Genomic DNA, 21,295 nt, shown 5'->3' on the forward strand with positions numbered 1-21,295 from the left:
GAAATTTCCTAAGTGCCAGCAGAATTTCCCATATTTTTCATACCTAGAACATACTTTCCCACTGTATTTACATTTACATTCCAATTATATTTACATTTACTTTCCCATTGTATTTTCTGATTAGGGCGTGTCTCCAGGCTGCCCCAGTCATACCCAGTGCCACCAAGCAACTGGCCCAGGGCTTGCTGCTGAATCTGTTCCACACCACATCCCACCCCTCATCTCTCCTTTTCTCACTTCTGCTGGATTCTGTCTGGAGGCTTGTTAATAAGGACAAATATCTCATTTCCTTGCTTTTTTTCATGATAACAGAAAAGATACATATATCAATATGTTCTTTAAATTATAATTCAAAGAAAAATAAAATGAACTTCCTTTCTTTCATTGCTATGCCACTGCAGCATGGGAGAGAACAATTTATGCCAACTCTTCTCACTTTGTTATAGCATTTGTTGGGGTTTTAGGGCCAAATGTCAGCCAGAGAAGACACACCATAGCAGTAATAGCTGTAGTCAGAACAATCTGAAAATGCACTTTGCAAATACTGAAAAGCATTCTCCCTAACTGAAAGAAGAAAAAAAAAGTGAAAATCACCAGTGTGTTACTCAGATCAAAATGAGCACGTATTTTTATGTAGGCTTTGCTTAAAACTGCACCAAAATGTTTTTTCTTTCACTGAATCTGCTGGATGTCTACCCATGATTACAGGTCACCAGGAAGGGCAGAAGCCATTTTGACTTTCAGAGCCTGGGTGATTTGGCAAAATAGGGCTATTAGGAGATGATTGTCTTGTAACCAAGCCAATTTTAGTGCAGCTCTGGAAGCTCTACAATGATGCAACCATGACATGGACCTAAGGAAACTACCCAGTCTTCTTGCAACACTTTTCTGCCTATTAGCTAGGCAACAAAATTTTAGAAGGATTTTATTTCTTTGTATAGAGGTCAGATATTTAAATCCAAGATGATGCTTAAAACCAGAACAGAGACTTCTTGTTTAAAGCACTAAAAATGTGAGCAAAATGAACATACCTTTACATCCTTCATTATAAAGGAATATGTAGGGCTGCCAGGACTTCCATCACCTCCATGGTGTGGCTCTCCTGAAAAGAGGGGTTCTTAGTTGTAGGTGGTGCTAAAAGAGCCTGTCTGGGTGCTTGCATAGGCAAAGGATGGACGAGACAATCGATCTGCTTGGATTTAAAAAGACAGATTTATGAGGAATAATTGCCTTCTAACTTGGCAGACAAGTGTACTGCCTTAAAGGGACTCACAGCTGTGTCCTGTTCTCATGGTTAACTGAGCTTAGAAAAAAACATTTGATCTATTATTCCAGCCTTAATTCAACATAGCTGAGAACCTCCCAGGATATTTCTATTTGAATTGCAGCAGGCTTTCCATTTTGATGTGTTGGCAGTGAATATCTGTCACACTGATGGCATTTTCTACATGGAAAGTATCACCAACACTTACAGTAGACAGTAGCATATACATCACCCAAATGGCTGACTGTGTGCTGTAGGAAAAGCAGGATGGGCTACCTTAGACTATTAATGCAGGTTGCTTTGAGCAACATGAGTTCTGCAGCCAGAATCCCAGATTTTCTACCATTTCTGAGCTAGATTGACACCTGGCATTTAGCTTCATTTAAAACTAAGCCACAAATTAAGTACATAACAAATAGATCAGGCAGCAGCACCACTCATGTTTATAACAACCTTCCAAACTTCATCTATCATTTCCTGCAACTCTGTGCAAAGATGTCTCTCTCACCTTTTAAAAAGACAGATATTTCATTTCTAAATTTCATATTTGCTCAGTACTTGAACACAGGTGGAAAATTCCTGCATAACCTTACCAGAGAAGAGGAGGCAAAATCCCCTGCAGGAGATCTTGAAAAGTGACCACAGAATTAAATGAGTAATACAAAACCAATGAGATTAGAAGAAGAAAGAAAAGTGAATTTCATCTCCAAACGGAAGCTTTTTTTCCTTCTCTCTTTTTTTCCTTCTCTCAACACAATGTTGCTTCATTAGGCCTATGTTGATGGTATCAGCACTGAAACCAGCATTTATAGAAATACGATGCAGCCAGCAAGAGAAACAGTTGGCAAACCCTCTCAAGTGTTACCTATCTGCCCTGACTCAGACTCCAAAGTTCATAATTTGTGTTCTTTTATTTATATGAAGAACATGAGTAAAGTTGTAGAATCATATTTCCAAGGTAGATCATTAGTACTCAAAGAAAATGTCCCATGGAAACTGTCTTCAGGAAAGTGTTACTTAGGGATGAATTCTAAGTTCTCTGGGTATATTGAGCACATTACTTCTTCCCTGAAAATGTGTCCCGAGGCACGTTTCTCTAATGCAGACCTTTGCAAGGCAAGAAAAAGCCCACAGTGCTATGCACAATATCTGTAAGGCTCTGCTGGATTTAGAGGGATCAAGACACTGCCCAGGTCCACATTAGGCCAACTTCTCCTTTCACTCTGCAGGAATGAAACCCTGAGCTTGGTCTCAGCTGGGGGCTGAGACTGAAGGGGACAGGGCCAAGGAACTGCTTTGTTTTAGTCTCAGTCCAAGTACAGGTGAGGCAGCACTAAATATGAAATTTACATTAATATATCATTAACATTAAATTGTTACATTATGTGTTTTTGGTAAATCTAGTATTTGAGGGTTTTAAAAGTAAGACCCCAACACACTTCTTTGTATTGATATGGTGATCAAAAAGGACAGTTTAAGCCATCTCTACCAGAAAAGCATTGCCCTGGAGGGAAACTTTTCAGCCTTGCTTGAAATATCCCTTCACTTCCCTAAATGAGAGGCCATCCAAAGGTCTGTTTCATGACCTGCATATTCATTTTCTTCTGGCACTTACAAGACATGCATATACTAAATGCATGCAGATCTCAAACAAGGCTTGAGGAAAAATTTCCAAATGAGTAAATTCAATTAACTGAGCTTGCTCTTCCAAATTCATATTTTTAACAGTCTACAAACGATCATTCAGTGACCCATAGGATGGTTTGTATTGCACCCCATCAAGGTGGTCAAAGTCAGGATGTAATTTGCAGCACAGGAGAGGTTCCTTCCCTGGAGGAATGTCATAACTGCACTCAAGAGAGGTCTGAGAGCCAACAGTCCCTCAGCTGCTGCTCTGGGGGTCTGCTGACACTGCTCAATAGTCTCCTGGCCCTACTTCCCCAACAAAGGTGCACCTGATCTCCCTGCAAGGTGAATCATCTTCTACAAAAGCCTCCTCAGTTGGATTTGAGAGCACTGATCTTGTATTGAAAATGTATTGCTCTTGCAAATGTTACCTCCAAAAAATACTTTGCAGAGATTCAAGGGTACTTCTTCAAACCAAGCCTGCATCAGTCACTTACAACTGAAATACTGCTGCTCACATCTCCCTGGCACTGAATGGAAGCACAAAACACTCCACACACACCCCCCATCCCAATCCTTCTTCCTTCATGTCTCAGCTACATCCCTCACTTTGCCAGCTTTTCACTTCTTCTCCCAGCCAAGGTATCATGCTGTCTGTGCTCCAGCTGCAGGACTGTCACTTTCCTGTGATCAATGCCCTGTGGCTACCCACTAATTTTAATACCTGCCTTCTCCTTTAATTATGTCTCTGCATCAACCCTGCTCAAATGCTGTCAACCCTTCACAGTCCTTTCCTCGAGGAAAAAAGCAGACCCTTAACCCAGATGGCAATAAGTGCTAGGGTTCAGCATGTATGGGGAATGGATCACTTCAGGTCTAGCACAGAAGCACACAGAGCTGTTTTCTGCTGTCAGGGTTAATACAAAAGGTATTAAATTCAGTATATCCTGTATCCTGTACTTCTCTCCTTAGAAGTGTCACGTACCCTGCAGTATGTGCTCTGCCAATCTGACCCAGTTCTCTTGATGAAGCTTGGAAAAGCAATTCATTCCTTAGCTGATATTATACAAGATATTAGAGTGTTCTGAAACATGTCTGCCAGCATTCTGATGGTATTGTTCAAATGCTATCACTAGAGACTAATATGCTTAATATGGCAGCAGTGTTCCTCTGTGGTGACTTGTCCCACACAGTGACTGAGGAGACCTTGTACTGAAATGTCTCAGTGCTTTTCTGGCTCACTCTGATGCACTAGCACTATAATCTCTTGTGTGTATGAGGCACTGAAATCACCTCTCTGCTCCACCCCAAAGCAGTCCTTACCAAATTGGACTGCTTCAATCTGTGAATCCCTTCAAACTCAGCTCATGGAGCTGACAGCAAACCCTTGCCTTCTATGTAGGAGGACATTCACATTTTATGTGAATTTAAAAATGTTGATATTATTTTCAGTCCATTTGCTGGGGAAGATTCTGAAGAAACTCACCCATCCTGAATTTGATCTTAGAAGGACATATGTTCCATTGATTACAACCCACCTGCCTCCCCACTGTCTTCTCTAGCTTCATATCCCAGCTCCTTACTCAGCTTTTTTGCCCTGCTCCTATTCCTACCATCCAGATTACCCTGTCTATCCCTACATCTGTTCTCCACTCACTAGTCTGTCTCCACCTGCTTTTCACAGCTTTGCCTTATGCATCCATATGCTTGAACTGCAAGGGTGGCATTCCTTCATCCTTGGCTCCAATGCCCAATTACAGAGGAAGAGTTCCTGAGATGATGTTGGGCTGGAGCCTTAAGTCCAGAGATGAAATCATCTGAGAACTTACCCTCAGCACCATATAGCTAAAGTGCAAGTGAAATAGTGAAGTTGTTTTTCAGAGGTTTATGTCTTGGCCAGATTTGAGGAGAGGGAAAACTGAAAACTGATCCAGTTGTAAATCAAACCCTCCTACTGAGCTTCATTTCCTGCTCCAAAATGAGGCACTGCAGTTCAGGCTAAAGAGCTCCAAGAATTCTGGCTTAAGGAAATTAAACTGGTTTGTGTCAGGCTTTTTCCAAATTTGATGGATCAAATTTGCTGAAGCTTGCAAAGTCACCAACCCCTGGGATAGGTAGTATAACATGTAATTAATTTGGATTCAATCTTATTTGACAAGGGAGAATCAACTGAAAACAGGAGTTGAGAATGGAAATTGTTTAGTAATTCTAAATTCACACAGCTGTGAGAATTTAAATGTTCTTCTCCTCCAAGAGTCTGGAAGCACAGAGAAAAGGTAATGAAATACAAGTTACTACTAATAATCTTCCTATTTAGTAAAATAAAAGATTAGATACTAAACAAGGTTTACCTCAAATGCCGTTAAATAAAGTCAAATTTTGGTGCCAGCAGTCATGTTTAGCCCCTTTAAAATGCCCAGTTACAGGTTCTGAAAGACAAAAAATGAAAGATTGAGTCAGAAGCTGATGGAAGCCCTTCAATGGTCATGTGTTACAGCTCCATGTGTTACATCCACAAAAGATGTTTTTCTGTATTACTGCACCATACTGCAGAACATAAAATTTTCAAGTAATTTGAGCCTTTCATGGCTATAGTTTACCCTCAATTAAAGGGGGTTCTCACCTCAAAGTAAAACTGACATTTGCTCTCATTTGTTGATGGCAATTACATGTTCACCCAGCATTCAACACAGCAGACACCCAAAAGTTGCCCTCTGAATGCTACAACAATATGAATCAACAATATCACTTCTCTGTCACAAGCACAGCTTTCCCCCAGCTCACTCTTTCCATATCCATGGTGCAGATAAAGGAGGTGCCATTAGTCCCTCTCCAGCAGCAGCAGGAGCTGCACTCTCTGGCTCCATTCCCACCCCAGTCCCAGTGCCACAGGATGCTTTTCCCAACGCAGTCTTCTTTCACAGGTGCAGACAGAGACAATGGTCTCTGGACAAGGATGGGAGCTGGAGTCTTCCACTTAGTGAGTACCTGCAGCTCCTTTCCAGGGGAGGCTGGGGCATTGGCTTTTCTGGATTTGGGGATCTATTCTACCCATCCATCCACGGTAAATGGAGAAAACCCAATAACTCCAGGTTATGGATCTGCTGGACCTTTTTTCAGCTCCTTATGCAAACCTTTCTCCTTGAAGATCACAAGCTGCTCTTTGCACAACGCAATCCCTGGGCAGGCAGCTTCATCCCACCACCCTCATCCTCAGCCACACTCGCTTTCTCCAGCTGCTGTCACAGCCCTGGAGAGGACTCCAGCACTGCAGAGTCCCCTTTGCCACTCCGCCTTCACAACACCAGCCTTACTGACATCACTGTGGTTGAGGTGTTGCTGTCTCTGAAAATGAACCCTTGCAAACACCCACCTTCAAACAGGCAAGCAGGGTCAGCCATAGATGGCCTCCTGCAGACCCTCATGGAGTGATAAAACTCTCACAGTGTGACCACAATACCTCCATCTCACATTAGCCACATCTTCCACTGCACAAAATTTTAACACAGACAGAGAGCATCTTCAGTCATTTACCACAGAGAATGACACAAACTTCAAAGAGAAAATACAGCTGCAAGTTTCAGTAACTCAGAAGAAAATATGCTCTTTCAAGACTCATACATATATCTTCTCACATTATGTAAAATTAATTTCCGTATCAGACAAAGCCAAAGAATTATTAGGATGAAAGGTCACTTAAAATGATCTGTGTTACTGATTTTATCAGCCACTACTTACAGCTTTAAAAAAGTCAATGCCATCTAATAGTGTCCATATTTCATCTCTTGAGAAATCTAATACTCTCATAAAGGAAGCAATATCAGACTGCATAGTCAGTCTTATGTGGAAATACAATTCTGAGAAACAATAAGAGAAAAAATATCATGGAACCTAGATAATATGCTGCATTTATACACAGAAGGGGAGAAGAGGAAAGAGACAAGAAACAAAATTATTGTGATGAATAGTGAGAACATCTTGCAAATAATGCAGATGCCAACATAAGATATCCTTTATTTCTGGAGCTGGTAATGAAAGAGATGAAGATTACTGCAATGTCACGCCGATACTATGAGAGCACTGTCAATCCTGTCAATAATCCCAGTTACAGGGCAGCATGTGTATGCAGAAGGTATCAGTTTCTGAAATTCAGGAGTGCAACAGTAGATGTCCCATATTAACGTCTCTTCTTCCCAAATTTTATGTTGTGTGACTCCACCCATAGGCTGCTGTTGACCCTATGATAGCATCCAGATGCCCTGGCTTGGGGTCCTGTTGTGTGAGAAGCTGCAGTTTCAGCTGGCAAAGGCTGTGGCTGCTCCCAGCAGCTACCAACACATGGGAGAAAAGCAGCAGAGACACAGAGTGCCTAGGCAGCAGGAGAATCCTGAAAAAGGAGTATGTCTTTTCTTCATTCAAGCATGCTCATAAATGTAAGCACAAGGAAACCTAACTAGATTTATCTAATAGCAATGAAAATCTCTCTCCAAGGGATAATCTTACTTCTCAGTTGGCAGCATTTGTGGCAGAGCTTGCTTACTCCCTCACCTAGTCCAAGGCACAACCATGTTCACTTCCATGAACTGTGTCAAGTGGCAACAAAAGCAGAGTAAAAGAGGTGCTTCTGCCTCCTGTCAGAAGGAATGCAACTATGGCACATCAAGGCATCATACATGGAAAGACGGAGCATGTTTCTGCACTATGACACGTGAGCTCAGTGCTGGGCACCAAGTTGCCTCAGTTACTGGCTCCCAGCTGCTGTGGCAGATTGTCTCCTTTGATGTGAACACAGACACCTGAGGCCTTTTCTCACCCTTGCAAAGCACTTCACCTTGTCATCCCCAAGGGCCAAGCCACGTGAAGTGTGGCCAGCCTGGTCCCTTTGCTAGCAGCTGCCAGGGCTGGGAGAGCTGGGCAGGGGAAGTGCTTCCAGCAGTGCTCCTGCCACAGCTGTGATTCCACCTGTCCCCACTCATTCACACTCCTCGTGCACTTGCAATTATCCAGTTATCCCTTCCTGCTGCCTGCTGGGTGCTGACCCCAGGGAAGGGCATGGTCCTTTCTGAACTGCTCCAGGCCATCCCGTGACGGGCAGAACCTGCACAGAAGTCTAGTCCTTACCTCTTATTTTATCTCATGCCATTACTTATTCCTGTTTTGCATTAAGAGGTATTTTTTTTTTCTCCTCCTCATTTAATATTTTTTTTAAAAATCAGCTTTGTCAGTGTTGTGCTGCCTGAACTATTGCAGGAGCACTGCATTAACTCGGGGGGCAACGCTACCAACGCAAGGCTTTGAAGCTGGTAACAGCATTACAGGTATTTTGCTTTGGCAAGTTCAGCACATGAGAGTTCAGCATTAAACACCCTTCCTTTACATTGTTGCTCTAGTCACATTTTCCTTGCTTAAAAGGTGGGGTATTTTTTGGTTTTACATGTTTCATCTGCTTTTCAAGAGAAGCTCCATCTCCTTGATCTGGTCTATCCACAAAAATACCACAGTCAAAAGAAACCTGCCTGATTGTACTACATCACTGATCTGGGGTGAGAACATCTGCTCTCAAATTCTGCCACAAATTAGCAACTGAGATACTATCTCCCTAATCATCAGTCTCTTTTATTTTGCTTTAAAGAGCTATATGTGACAAAAACAAGTCAGCTGACTCCCTGAAACTTTTAAAGAATTATCTACATATGCATCTTATGATCAAATCTAATGTGCCTTATCTGAATGTTTACCACAATGCCTTTTTATCCCAACTTAAGTCTAGTTAAGAATGTTATTCACAATTGTTATTTAAATAGGAATCCACTCCTAGAATTACCTGTCTTATCAGGACTTCTGTTCAGTGGATGAATTTCATGGTCTTGCAGAATTAGGCCTTACACTATCATAATTATGTGCAGAAATTACATGACCTTGTTTTGTATTTCCCTGACATTAAATTTTGTGTTTCCCATTAGCTCCAGATTTTTATCTGATAGCACAGTGATAATTTCTTCCTGAACAGCAAATATAGTGTACTTGGCAATTACAGACTCAAAAAAGAAGCAATTATTTTGCTTACGACGCTTTATGAATTAAGTTCACAAAGGCTGAGACAGAGGCGTCATCTATTCTCCATAAAATTTGATATTTGCATGTTGATTGAATCCTCCTCCAGGAAGGCCACCCTGTTTAGCTCATCAGAGAAGAAGCAAGAAAGCTAATTGATATTTCAAAGGGGGTAGATGAAAAAGGACAGCCATTACCAAAACCAACAATTACCAACATGAACAATTGCCACGTTTCTTTTCCATTAGAGGTAAAACACACATGTGCATAAACAAGGCCAGGCCTTTTCAGTGGCCCTCCTTTGCAGTCAATGGGTTTATGTTCTGGTTTATGCTCTGGCTAGGAATCAGATTAGTGAGGAAAGAGTCCAGCAGGGGCCTATGGAAATTAAGGAAGCTTTTAGTGCCAGACCTCACCCAGCAGAATCAGTGGCATTTGATGGCCATTTGCATGCCACTACAAAGGTCCCTAAAAATCAAAACTTGCCCAAATTCAGGGTGTCAGAGGCATTACCAAGAAGGAAATACCTGGTTTGTTCCAAATCAGGGGACCTCTGTTATCAATGTCTAAGTTCAGCTGGAATAGCTGCTAAATTGCATCAAGATTGCATCAAGCCAGAATATGCTCAAGTACCCAGGCATTTGCCTTTATTTTAACCTATTGCCATAAACCAATATTGTGTGTGACTCTCTAGCTCTAGTGGTATCTTGCTCAGGGTCTTGGAAGAAAGATTACAAGATTAGGACACCTACAGTGACAGCAGCTCTCTCTGGAAGGGTGGACTCTGACCACCTGCAATTTTCATTGGTTTCAATAGGTTCCTGCAGGTGCAGATTGAAACAAATTAGTTTTATTAATATCTTGCAAAAGTTACTTAAATTTAAAAAACAAATCATTCTTATTTTCTAGCATTCACCAAGACACAACATTTTAAAACTTAATAAAAGATTGAGATATGTGAGGTACTATCTGTGGACTGGTAGATAAACCTTATCTGTATGTCTGTCTTGCAAATTTTTATTGTAGCTCATAATTTCCAGTTTTAAAATATAAGTTGACAATTTGTTATTTGCATGTGGCTTTTTCCCTAGGTAATTTGGATCAGGTTTTTTGTCTAAAAATACAGATACAAAGCACAATAGCAACTTAAAAAACATGCAACAATTATTTTGGTTGTATACTCCTTAAATCCTTAATGAGACATGATTACTATTGAAAATATTTCTTATTTATTAACTTAGGCATTTTCTATGGTTAATTAACTGAACTGACCATCAGTAACCACAGGGTCAGTCAAGACATTGAAACCATTACAACTGCTCTCCTCACATCCCACTTCTATGAGAATGCAAAAAATACACATTCATTTTTTCCTAAAAGCTGAAACAGTTTTTCAGCTTTCAGTTAATTTGGCTTTGAGCTTAACTACATAAACTTGCTAAAAAAAAAAAAACCCACTGCTGAATTCCTGCTGAGATGAAATAGCTGTAAAACTGTCTTATTTTGACAAAAAATACCCCTCGTTTTAGATGCTTGTGAGGTGGTTTTTATGAGCTTTATTATCTTACTTTTCCTAGCTCTGAAAATAAGCAATGTCATTCTTAAATAGTCTATTTCATTTATATCAACTTAAATTCTCAACTATTATAACAAGTTCTGCCCAATATACTTTTCATAATTTCATATATCAAAACATGTTATTTGTTTCATTATTTACTTCTTTTAAAATCTAGTTTAAATAAATATCTTCTGTTTTTTAAAACAATGTACTTTTCTATCATATCAAATTAAATTCAATGTGGATAAAGAGACAAGAGAGAACAGCTCTTGCTTTACTTCCATGAGAGTGGTTTCTGAACAATCCATTACTACTCAGGAAAAGGATGCTGAAGTTATATTAGATGTAAGAGATTGAATAATGATATCAAAAAATGTTGCTGCTGACACAGAGTTTAGGAAAAAAAAGTTTTGTAGAATTTCAGAAGGACCTCACTGAGCAGTACTTGAGTAGCAAGCTGGTAGGTAATTAATGAAAAATACATTGTGACACACATGGAAAAAATCTAATCCTGCCTAAAATAAATTTGATATTATTTTTTCCATACTGTTAATAGATGAGATAGTTTTGAAAAATTCAGCACAGTTGCAGTTAGAAATAGTGATAATAAAAATAAGGAGAGAAGCAAAGAACAGTAAAGAAATTGCCCTTGTGGTGCTGGGGCCATGCAGTGAACATCTCCAGGTCACGGTGTGTGGACTGATGAGCTGGGAGGGACACAGGGCAGGGCAGCGAAGGTTCAAGGCACTGGTCATCTTCAGAGGCACCACAGAGAGCTCCAGGATCCAGGTGGGACAGAGAAGACAAGCAGAATGATAATTTCTCAGCCTGTCTCCTATCAGTTTTATTTAATGCTCTCCCGCTGGTCAAAATTTTGAGAGTGCAGAAAATACCTGATTACACAACATCTCTAGAGCTCCTTGCCACAGGTTACAAAAAGCTTGTGGGTACAGAAAACAGCATTACACAAATCTGGAGGAGGACAGGAGCCCACTGAAGAGTATCAACCTGGAGAAATACCACCTGTGCCTCTCAACAGATGGGAGGTGCAGATGGAAAGAAGGTGTGAACATGTTACCACACACTCACTCCCTTGCTTCACTCTTCTATGACTTTGAAAATAACCATTTCAAAGTTTCTGGGAAGGGCTGGATCATCACCTAGGCAGGTTTATGCACTTGAGCAATTCCTTGTGCCTGAAGCTGTAACCTATATTGTACTGTTATTTTTCATGTTTTACCAAGCAATTCCATTCTCTAAGTATGATACTGGCATCATGCAGATACTGGTGACATCTCAGAAATTAAATAAGAAACACTTCTAATGGAGAAGCAAGCAATATTTACTTTTCATTTCTATTTAATATGTTTAATTCTGATATTGCAGATAACAAAATCTGTGAAGGTGCTTAAGCATTTGCAATTGCTGAATGATTTCAGAAAGTAATTAGAAAACTGAATATATTAGTCTGATTGCTGCAATAGGAAGAAAAGATTCAGTCATAAATGATTCAAATATTCTTGACCACTGCCTGCCTCCCTCACACAAAACACATTTTAGTATCTCCACGGATCAGAAAATAACCCTGATACTCAGCATCCAAATGGGATCTCCAGCTTGATTGGAACTCTACCCACATATGGTATTTACATTTCCAAACTGACAGCAATTTAGAAGGAACTTAAAACAGCAGAAACCCAACACTGCCTTTCACCTTCCCAGGCATTAATTTTAACCAAATGGACAACAGTACCTAAGAAGAGCTTTTAGCCATAGGAACATTACACAGCAATATTGCCATGGGTTTGCATCTTTAAATTAGTGAGCTATTTCTACACCTCACCACAACAAGCTCTGGGACACTTTGCTGCTTAAGGATTTGCAGAGGTGTAAGTGCAGCTGGAGACACAAGAAGGTCTTTCATATCTAGGTCTCATTTCTAAAGAATATGATAACCTAGTCTTGACTGACAAAAGTGTTTTCATCCAGCCTCTTGGGATAGTGTGGCCAGCAGCAGCCCTGGCTGTCTCCAGCCACAGTGGAGGAGGGCTGGGAAGCCTGCCAAAGCCTGCAGCTGTTCACTGGATGTGACAGAAGGGCATGATGAGCAGAGGGCAGCTAAAGATGGCAAAGAGAGAGGGTAAGGGACAAAAAGGAGTGCCCCGGTCTCTCAATTTTTTCTTGTTCAACAGCTCATTCACAATGTTAACGACATCACCAGGCTCATGTTTAGCCCTTTGTTTCATCAGTTCTCAAGCACGTGGTGTAGAGAGGCAGAGCCACGTTTCCTGCAGTCCATCTTCTGCCAGTGCATTGCACCACCCTGCACAACCCAAGCATTCAGTGACAGCTCAGCTTCACGTCTTACTTTCTTCAAGACTTGTGCTAAGAGCATCTGCCAGGAACAAAACCAGTGTTTATCCAGCAGGTTTCAAGAGCCAAAAGGTTCCCGATTTAAATCTTCCCAAGCATTTCCCTCCCCACAAAATTAGTGTTTTGCTGTCAGGGAAACAGACACTGAGCACTGATCTCTGCACTTTGGTCTGAAAAACCTCAAACCAATTCATATGAACTAGACTGTCCACCACTGGACACAGTTCAAATGTTAATTATGTGGGGGTTGATAGATGGGAAGAAAAATATTTCCTCCCCCTTCTTTGCCATGACCTTGCTTTCCTGGCAGTTTGGGAAAGGGGGCCTGGGACAGCTGGGATATGAGGGAGCCCCCAAGGAGAGCAGGAAAGGGGTGCTCATTACACACCCAGTCCCAGAACAGAAGTCAAACAGCTGAATGACACCTGTGAAAGCTTCAGAGCAGCCAGATTGAGGAGGGATTTCCCAGGTAGCCCAGGAAAGACTTGTTCAGAGAACCCTTTGCATGAAACCAGATGGCCCTAAAGAATCCCTGTCTGTGGGACCGTGCCATGAGAGCTGACCCAAACATGCAAACAGATAACCCCAGCCCAGGGAAACTGCTTCCTAGCTCCAGACCAACACAATGCCCCCTAAAATTTCTTAGTTAAATGTAGATGGCAGAATCCATCAAACCAAGCCCTTAACCAGACAAAGGTCATTTATCTCCAAAGAGTACTGTGCACATACTGTAGTGAAAACAGATGCTATTTACATTATTATTAAAATCCTAATCACTGTAGAAACAAGACCCTTGTCCAGAAGCCTACAGTATCTTTCCTGTTGCCAGTGAAATATTCCCACCTTTGAAAGAATTTCAAGCAGCCACGATCAACCCCACCACCAGCCGTGGCTGAGAATGGATGTTTGGGAACCATCTTCAAACCTGGCTGAAAACCAGCATGGGGTGCAGTGGAGCCAGTGGATTTGACTGCTCTTCATCTTGCAGAATTGGACTTCCACTGACAGCGTATTTGATAGATTGCCAACAAAAGTGGAATCATCCCAGTGAATGATGATCTCTGTATATCATTTGAATTCCGAAAGTCCTGCCTCTTCCCAATAATTACAGTCAGCAACAGGATATTAGCTATGAAATATTGAATGATTACAAATAATATTCTGATTCACAAAATATCTTTCATCCAAAAGATATAATATATAATAAATATATAATATATAATAAATATATAATATATAATATATAATATATAATAAATATATAATATATAATATATAATATATAATATATAATATATAATATATATTATATAATATATAATATATAATATATAATATATGATATATGATATATAATATATAATATAATATAATTGATATTATATGATATGATAATATATGATATGATAATGTTATATAAACATATATTATATATCATTATAATTAAAATATCCATGAAATTACAGTCTAGCCTTGGTTTGCTCCCCACTTTGAATCCCCAATGAAGTTCTTGAAGGAAATAGTGGTCCACAACCTTCGTTTACTATTCTTGTCAGAATTCCACTAATAATTAATAATATTACTGTAACAGTGTCCTATTATACAAATTATTTCACATGCACAGAAGAACACACTTGCCAGCTATGGAATAGGAAGCAAAGGATCCACATCTCATAAACAGAGAAAATTTAGATCCAAATGCTTAAGTCACACTGAGGTTAACCAGAAATTATCACTACAAGTGGAGTCAGGCTCATAAAATTATCTTTAGTGATATAGACCTACCTGACTTAGAAAAAAACTCTGTGTCAAAGATAGGAACTGAAATCTCTGATTTAAGTCCAAGATTTTAAGGACTTGGCAGCACAAGTCCACAGCACAAGAGGTACTTGGTGCTTATTTGACCAGAAATGTTCACCTTTTCCTTCCTGGGGTAGAAGCTCCAGCTCTAAGCTCTAGTCCCTGATGTTCCCATCTGCTGCTAGAGCAGCCAAGCCCAGGGGCTTTAACCATGTCATAGAAGCAGAAGGGACACACAGGAGCTGGCCCAGGTTGACCATTCATCCCAAAGGCAGTCCTAGGGATCAAGCCAACACAACCTGGCTTTCTAAGTAACACAAGGAATCTGTTGCTTATGTGGAGAATAAAAATTTGGAAAAAAAATTGTTTCCACTGAGATTATTTTTGTATCCCAAGTCTCAAAGACAAGCCCTGTCACTTTGCAAGGATGGAGAATAAATCAAAACAGAAAGATAAAGAATTCAACATGTACAAGCTGGGGTAGGGTGTAAAGAGACCTTCAGGGAGGCACAAGAGCTGGAGAACTTTGGAAAGGCCAGTAAGATTTTCAGTGTGGAATGTCACAGGACCACCACTGGAGGACTCTCACTGGACATGGGAAAAACCATGTTACAATGACTGGCAGTGCTTTAGTGGGAGCAGTGCACACATGAATTGCACTGTATATATGAAAAGATATTGCCAGGATTTAGCTCTGTTGGGAAGAAATGAGGGAGAACCTGGGTAATTTTCATTAATTTGGGGATCTTCTATCTCTCATTATACCAATGCATGAACTAGTAAACCATTCACTGTGAATAAAACTTTTTCATTCAAATTAAAAATAAAAAAATCTTATAAAGCTTCCATAGTTTGCTATATAAGAACCTGCCTATTTTGTGATCCTCTTCATTTTAGCAAGTGCTGAATTCAAGAGTTATGGTGATGTAGAAACCTTAACCAGTTTAAACTTCCTGTGAGTCGAAGGATCTTTGATACAGCATGTCTACATTAAGAAGACTGTTATTATATTTTGCCTCTCAGCTTAATTAAAGTCTCTTTTTATGAAATGCTGCATTTGTAACTCCTTTCCCCTTTCTGAAATGAGCCATCTTGTCTGGTACAGTAATTACAACAACATCATTGAATCTGTATTCATAGGCTGTTTTTAAAATAGCTCCCATTTCTGAATAAAGACTAAAGATGTTGGTGGGTAGAAATGCTGATAAGATGCATCTCTGTGGCTACAATCAGTCATGGATCACACAGCACACCCCTTAACAGGAACAGAAATTGTAAGCCACCAAAGGATGACAGCCCCAAAGTTTGCATTAGAGCAACACTGCCCTCAGCCCTGCCAAGTAACCACCATCCCCAGAAGCTCAATAGGATACAGGCAACCACTTTTTTCCAGCTGGAAGTTATAGTTAAAATCCATCAATTCAAGCTGGAATCGAATGAGCTGCATTGGTGAGACCCTCCAGGGCCAAGCACCCATGCCAGCTCTGCAGCTGACTGATAGCACAACTAGAAGTGACTTACTTCATCTCCTTGTTCAAGAATTTCCTCTCCAGTATTTGCTTAACACTTCATTATATGAGGAAACTGAAGACATTTTCTTGTGGAAGAGAGTGAACTAGTTTTCCAAAACCTGTAAGCTACACCCACAAACAAATGTTGACGTTAAGAAGGCATTATGCCTTTAAAATGTCTGGAATCTGAAGATTTCCATTTCAGTATTTTAGGGAATTTATTAAAGGAAAAATTAGTTTAAAAAAGAGAAGCACATTTTAGGTGAAAACTTTTGACCCAGTTCTTCTCTAAGAAAATTTGAATTGGTTTTCTTCATCAGTTTCTCAAGTTTAGACAGATTACAAAAAAAAAACAAACCCTCAGGATTTCAAAGACACCAACAGAACACATTACAAAAACTTTAATGTAAAGAAGCAAGAATTCATCTGACATAAATCTGCAGCCGTCATATTCAACTGATGAGGATGGAAAAAATGATCAATGCTTAGAGAAATTTTTTAAAAAATAATTTCAGATTCTCCAACCAAATAGTTGAGGAAGAACATTTATTCCTTTTCTGCAAACACTTTTGTTTGCCTGCAGTAACTGAATCAAAACCTTTAATTGGCTCAGCATTATCAGGCCTTTAACAGAAAGCTAACTGCTCACCCCTCAGCCACAGCTACATACACATACACGGAAGACTTTTCATCTTCTTTCATGCAGTATTGCAAGTAAGGAGGGTAGAAATGCCTGGCATTTCAACTCTGCCATCTCAGATCAGCACCAGAATGTAACATCACCCCAGTAAGGAAAGAGAAAGGAACATTTATAACAGAATCCCACTGTCAAAATTGAAACAGGAGTCGCCTCAAGCCATGAACTGTTTGTCATGGTTTCCAATTATAATTTTAATTATTCCTCCACATTTCTTTTCCATATTTCCAAGACTGCAACTGCTCTATTCTTGAGGAACAATGTTTTCAAAAGGAGCCCAGATGACCACAGTAATCACTCATATACAGGAATGTCAGCTCAGATTTGTACAAGAATGCCAACTTACATTAAGTGCAGTACATTTAAGAGCTGAAATCCTGCTGAAGATGGCAAAACAAGGAACTTTACTGAGCAGGATGTGGTACCAGAAGTTTTTAGTAATACGTGGAAATGGATATTCAGCAAAAGCAATGGAGAAAGCCCAAAATGTGGTGTTCCTCTGGGAGATTTTGTTTCCCTTTCTTTCCTCATTATTAAATGGTTCAGGGAAGACCCTAAACAGGTCTTTCACAAAATACCCTTCATACAGACCTAAGTAGAATCTTGTCCACTCAGCTGACAACCTGCATCTTCAATAGGTAATCCTTTTTGCTCTGCACTGTATATGCAGTGGTCAGGAGTGCAAAAGCCACTGTCAGTGTGCAGAACAAGTTGAGATGTTTTAGGATATATTGTTTTTGGCATGGGAAAACAACGTGGAAGGACCTAGAGGGAAAAAATCTCTCCATAATGCTGCAGCATGCTGCCTGGTACATGAAAACTTGGACATTGGAATATAATTTTCTGAAACACAAAGATGAAATATGCAAATTTGGCCCAAGTTTTTAGAAATTCTGTTCATTCTGGCCAACTTCCACTTGGTGTACCTCAATAAACGATGAGAAAAGTCCCCAGATTCCCAGTGACAGAGCATAATGACCACAGGGTACCCATGCAGAATGTGTACACTAGGAAGAGAATTTTCACCAAGGCACAATGAAACCATTCCTTCTCCCAGCTCAAAGCAGCCGTGCTCTGCTGCTGTGCACTTTTATGCTATTGCTAAGTGGCATGTGGAGTGAAACCCTGCAGTGGCAAAGTGCTGGTTCACCACAAAACAGTATAAACTAAAAGGTGGATCTCAAAACCAATAGGAGAGTGTCGACGCTGAGACTTTGTTTCATGTGCAAAATAAGATTGTATGTAGCAAGTATCAACTTTCAGGTAAGATGTCAGCCAATATTTTCCTTGTGGTCCATGTCCTTGCAGGGCAGATGATTCAAGGAATGGAATACCTCTCCTATAAAGAAAGGCTGAAAGAGCTGTGATTTTTCAGCCTGAAGAGAAGGTCCTGGTGTGACCTTATTGCAGCCTTCCAGAACCCAAAGGGGACCTACAAGAGAATTGGAGGTCTTTTTACAAGGGCATGCAGTGATAGGACAAGGGGGAATGGTTTCAGATTGAAAGAGAGTAGGTTTAGGTTGGATTTTGGGAAGAAATTCTTTACTGTGAAGGTGATGAGGCAGTGAAACAGGTTGCTCAGAAAAGTTGTGGATGCCAGTTCCTGGACGAGTTCAACACCAGGCTGGATGGGGCTTACAGCAACCTGGTCTAGTGAAAGGTGTCCTTGCCCATGGTAGGGGGATTGTAAATGGGTGATCTTCCAATCCATGTTGTTCTGTGTTTCTGTGGCTCTATCCCAGCCTCTGGGCTAAATGTAGGTCTCCTCATCAAGGCTCTTAGTTTGCAGTGTGTCCTGTGCAGTCCCTCCGAGCCCTAAGAAGTCTCTCTTCTCTAAATCCAGTTGGAAGCGTGCTTATCTCAGTAGTTGCCTGGTCTCTTTGGCCACTCCTGGCTCTCTGTGAGCTTTCAGCAGCCACAAGAAGGCAGCCAGGGTGGGTATTCCTGGTGCCTGGCTTTTCCCTGCTGACAGCACACAGAATTGAGCACATGAAGATAGAAACCAAAGAGCACCTGCATATTCCCCTGCCTGTAGCCAAGCTCTCAGGAACAGCAAGCCAGCTCTCCCTGCCTGCCATCTGACAACAAAAATGCTTTTTAGACAGGTTTCTATGGGAACAAAGCTTAATGCTTCCACACATTCTTCTTGTATTCTTCTAATAACTTCTGAACCCTTTGGCTCATCCCAGACAGAAGTTGTCAGGAGAAGAGAAAAAATGCAGAGATATTCTAGTTCCTCAAGTATTATAAGCACAAGGGCTGAGCAAGTAGTGGAGAGAGAAAACATGCTGTAAATGCCTTGACAAATGGAAAAGCTGTAGTCCAAGCCACAGCTCAATGCCAGCGACATGAGCCTTTTTATGAGGCCCCTCTGTTCCCTAAGGATAAGACATCCACTGGGCCAGGGTGTGACTGGCAGACAAGCACACTGGACATGAGGCTTCATCCGTACCTGTGCACACAAAATCACTTGTTCCTTTTTATCATCCAGCAGGCAGAAATATAAATAGTACTTGATTCTGGAAATCCTGAGGGATGAAAGATCAGTCTGATTGTCACATACTGCTGGACAGAGTTTCTCCTCTGTTTTTAACTCCTGCTTTTCCTCAAGAGTTTTATCCAAATTTTTGAATTCTGTTTTCTGTATCAGTATCAACATTTGCAAGCAAACTTGCATACATGCATGCTTTCTTTTGCTATAGTTATATGACCAAATGGTTAAAACTGGTAAAATGGGGATGAAAATCTGTATGTTGCTCCTGTTCCTATATTGTAAACCTAGCACCAGCTGATTTGGAAATTTTACCATAGTCTGTAATGGGCTTAGAATTGCAGTTCTGCTGTATAAGGTTCAGCAGTATTCAAAGTTACTGCTTTGGAAATTGCAGAATTTAATCCCAAATGAAATAAATGTCATTACAAACTGCTGTAGAAATAAATTTGACTTCACACAAAGGTTTCTAATTTTACCAACAGATAGTCTTATTTTCAGGTGAATGAGCCATGTTATAAAGAAAATGGAAAATCATACTGAGGGCTTTTTTAAACTGTGTTGTTCACCTGGGGATGCTACAAAGGAATAAGGACAGGGTGTAAGTGGTGTTTTCCCCTATGGCAGGTTCACAGCTGACAGAACAACTAGAGCGTAACTGAACAAAGGCATAAAAGATGCTCTAGGACCACTAACTATTCTGCCTGTCAATATTTTAGTGTGTTTGAAATGGAAGATCTTTTCTACACGAAGAGAAAAAATTACCAGCTTGCCAAGCTAAAACATTTGAGGCTTGACTGTCCTGTGAACTCCTCTTGTGCTGGCTGAATGAAAGCACCCAGAGCACCAGACCCCCAGAGGTGCCCAGAGCCACAGAAATTGCAGCAGGGACTGCCTGCAGCCCTCCATTAGCAGCCTCAGGCATAAAGACTTGCCTTTGGCTAGCAAGAGCCTAAACTGATGGCTCGTATTTTGCAGTGCTTCACTTTTTGACTGCTGTTTGCACCATATGAGTTTTTGTACCAGGGCACTGCTGCCAAAGCCCACATGCCACAATTCATGTTTTCATCTCACGTGTTTCTCACGTGCCATGATTCACTCCTTCTCCTGCGCCCTCCCAAGAAATTGTGTTAAGTCCTGTTGTGTATCTTGCTAAACTGTGGCATCCCAGTCAGGGAAGGCTTTTATTCTTGAACCCTGATTGCAACAATAACAGGGATACAAGCAGTGCACAGCAAAAACAAAGACCCCAAAAGGTTCTCACACATTCAATCATAAGAAACAAAACCCAGTCTTTCCTTGTAAATTTTGCTATAGCATTGTTACACTAGGTCACAGACGTTGGTCTCCTCCTGGCATTCTTTCTTCCCACAGTTCACATACAAACGATTCACTGAGGTCTGGAGAAATCAGCACAACATGAAACAGTATATATGAAACGTGATTTTTCTTTCCCCTTGGATTTACTCATTTCTACAATATTATTGGAGGAATATCTCAAAACAGTCCCAGATCTGTTTTTCCTTACTAGCTCATTTAAACTGTCTCTTGGGTACCCTAACCTACTTTCTGAGACTATACAACTGTCTTTCTTTGTAGCATGCTTGCTTTGAAAGTTTTCCCTTTAAAATAAGGTTGGGTATTTTACTCTCAACTACTTTGGCTTTTGTTATCTCCTTAAATAGTACTACAGTCATTGAAATACAAAATTTGTATCCTGCCTTATGTCACAACCTAAATAAAAAAAGCAGTAGGCTGGTATAAAAACAAAGATGCAAACTGTCATTAGAGGGAGAGGAACTCAATTCTCCTACAGTAACATGGCAATGCTTTCTATTTAATAACCTTCCATAATGTCTCCATTGAAGGAAAAATAAAGCAGTACCTTTTGACCTGAGAGTATGAAAGAGGTTTACATTAT

General features: G+C 40.5%; 1 protein-coding gene across 2 annotated transcripts in view; it reads right to left on the reverse strand.

Moving 5' to 3' along the window:
• HPCAL1 (hippocalcin like 1) overlaps positions 1–21,295 on the reverse strand; it is a 180,956-nt gene that overhangs the window by 78,428 nt on the left and 81,233 nt on the right. The window contains exon 3 of one of the 2 annotated variants that reach the window (XM_077782427.2): positions 5,242–5,319. The gene's annotated coding sequence lies outside the window, so the exon portion shown is untranslated. Of the gene's footprint in view, positions 1–1,031; positions 1,105–5,241; positions 5,320–21,295 lie in introns of those variants that run through there. The other variant, XM_021525417.4, reaches the window with a different exon arrangement.

This window comes from Lonchura striata, chromosome 3, assembly GCF_050655825.1.
Source record: "Lonchura striata isolate lonStrDom1 chromosome 3, ASM5065582v1, whole genome shotgun sequence".
In the NCBI taxonomy this organism is placed as follows: domain Eukaryota; kingdom Metazoa; phylum Chordata; class Aves; order Passeriformes; family Estrildidae; genus Lonchura; species Lonchura striata.